Source organism: Callorhinus ursinus, unplaced genomic scaffold, assembly GCF_003265705.2.
Source record: "Callorhinus ursinus isolate GAN/ISIS: 27379988/994484 unplaced genomic scaffold, GSC_fseal_2.0 scaffold1045, whole genome shotgun sequence".
NCBI lineage: Eukaryota > Metazoa > Chordata > Mammalia > Carnivora > Otariidae > Callorhinus > Callorhinus ursinus.
Window position 1 is genome coordinate 11,288 of NW_027398100.1, and position 2,520 is coordinate 13,807.

General features: G+C 52.8%; 1 pseudogene; it reads left to right on the top strand.

The window, feature by feature from the left end:
• Window positions 1-1,835: 1,835 nt before the first annotated feature.
• On the top strand, window positions 1,836-2,257 carry LOC112817817 (ribonuclease P protein subunit p20-like; annotated as a pseudogene).
• Window positions 2,258-2,520: the final 263 nt, after the last annotated feature.

Consider the following 2,520-nt stretch of genomic DNA (forward strand, 5'->3'; position numbering starts at 1 on the left):
CCCTCCACGCCCCTCATGTGACAGACCTGTGAGGAGAGAGTACACTCCCATTTGGCAAGAGACCTGAGCCTCACAGACCCCTTGTAACCTCCTAAGTGCTGGACTAAGGGTCTCACAGAGCATTTCTCAGCCCAGGGATCTGTGTAAGAGCAATGTGGGCATGAGAAGGAGCATGCCACCTAGAAGGGGACCTGGCACCACCCTCTGCAGATCCCAACAAAACCTGAGGGGGTTTGACAAAACCTGTGTCACATGACACAGGTCTGAAGTCACCCAGCTCTGTCCCGAGATCCGTGGCACGGACCACCCTGAGGACCACAGAGCACGGGGGCCACTCACCACGCGGCCGGGTCATACTCAGCCCAGACCCGGATGAACTCGTCCAGGGGGTGAGGCCCTAGGATGGAAGAGTCCCGTGTAAGGTACTCAAAATTGTCCATGATCACGGCCACAAAGGGGTTCAACATCTGCAAGACAGGAAGGAGAAGGGGTGACGTAGAGAGACCTCAGCCTGCCCTCTACCCTAGCCCTTACCCTCCAGCCAAAGTCTGTGCGAAACCATCGTGGCAGCGGAGGCCACTCTGACTCAGCCAGAGTCTGTCCAGCCCTGCTCCCCCCAGCCTCTGGGCCTCCCCTGCACCACCACCACCACCAGCCCCCGCAGCAGCCAGCCTCCTACCCCGGGGTTCTGGGTCCCGCAAACTAACCCAGGTCCCTCCCACTCCCTGCTTCTGCTGCCCTACCCTAATTCATGTTGGCAACCCCCACCCCACCTCCCATCATCACCCTCTTCCCCACCTAGCCAGACTTCAAGGAAAACAGTGACTTTGGAGTTAGTAGTTTGGACTCCAGAGGCCAAAAGCTCAGCTTCTTTTTTGTTTAATTGAGTTGAAATTCACATAACATACATTTAATCATTTTGAAGAGTACAACTCGGTGGCTTTAGTGTATTCACAATATTATGCAACCACCTCTCTAGTTTAAAAATTCTTTTTTTTTAAAAGATTTTATTTATTTATTTCACAGAGAGAGACACAACGAGAGAGGGAACACAAGCAGGGGGAGTGGGAGAGGGAGAAGCAGGCTTCCCGCGGAGCAGGGAGCCCGATGCGGGACTCGATCCCAGGACCCTGGGATCATGACCTGAGCCGAAGGCAGACGCTTGACGACTGAGCCACTCAGGTGCCCCTCAAAAATTCTTTATCACCCCAGAAAATGTCTCCTACTGTAAGCAGTCACTCACTTATTTCCCCTTTCTCCCGTTCCCTAGCAATCTTTGTTCTGCATCTATCGGCTTGTCTATTTGGGGTACTTCACATAAAAGGAATCCTACAATACAGGACCATATAGGGCCTTTTGTGCCTGACTTCATTCACTTAGTGTGATTTTTTGAGGCTCAGCCATTCATTTGGCTCAGAACTTCATTGCTTTTTAACGCTGAATAATAGACCATGATAGGTATATACAAGTTTGTTTATCTATTCATCCATTGATGGATATTTGGGTTGTTTCCACCTTTTGGCTGAACTGTTTTCCACAGAAGTTGCTACATTTTACATTCCTATCACAATGTGCAAGAGTTACTATTTCTCCATGTCTTTGCCAATGCTGGTTATTTTCCATTAAAAAAATTATTATCTTTCAGGCTCCCCAAGCCGTAAGGGCGGCCGCAGTCTAGCGATCCTCCCGCGCGTGGCTTTTCTTCTCTTCCTCGGTCCTGCATGTCCGGCACCGCGCGCTCCATCTGAGTGGGTGGGCGCAGCGCTTGAGTGGCTTCGCCCAGAGCGGGCCGCGTGCTCGAGAAGGGGACTGCGGACTGGAGAGTGGCACAGAGCATGGCGGAAAACCGAGAGCGCTGCGGGGCTGTAGAGGCTGAGCTGGACCCGGTGGAGTATACCCTTCGGAAGGGCCTCCCCCACCACCTCTCCCGGAGGCCCAATGACATTTATGTCAACATGAAGACTGACTTTAAGGCCCAGTTGGCCCTCTGCCAAAAGCTTCTGGACGGCGGGGCTCGGGGTCAGAATTCATGCAGTGAGATCTACATTCATGGCTTGGGCCTGGCCATCAACCGTGCCATCAGCATTGCCCTACAGCTTCAGGCAGGCAGCTTCGGGTCCTTGCAGGTGGCTGCCAATACCTCCACCGTGGAGCTTGTCGATGAGCTGGAACCAGAGACTGATACACGAGAGCCGCTGACCCGCATCCGCAACAACTCGGCCATCCACATCCGGTCTTCAGGGTTGCACCCAAGTAATGGAAATGAGGATGGCCACCTTATCCACCCACCCCCTCATAAGTCAGTTCAGAGATGGCTCTTCTTGTACTGAGTACAGTCACGGACCTTCTACCAGAGCCACGTAAGAAAAGTCTGTCCCCTTACAGCCCAGAGGACTCTGAACTGCGAGGGAGAGTATTGTCTCTTGTTGGGCCCAAGCAATGGGTCTTCACGAAGTTTGTGGTCTGTAACCATTGTCCTAGACAATAAAAACTACCATGTCGGGGGCGGAGCAAGATGGC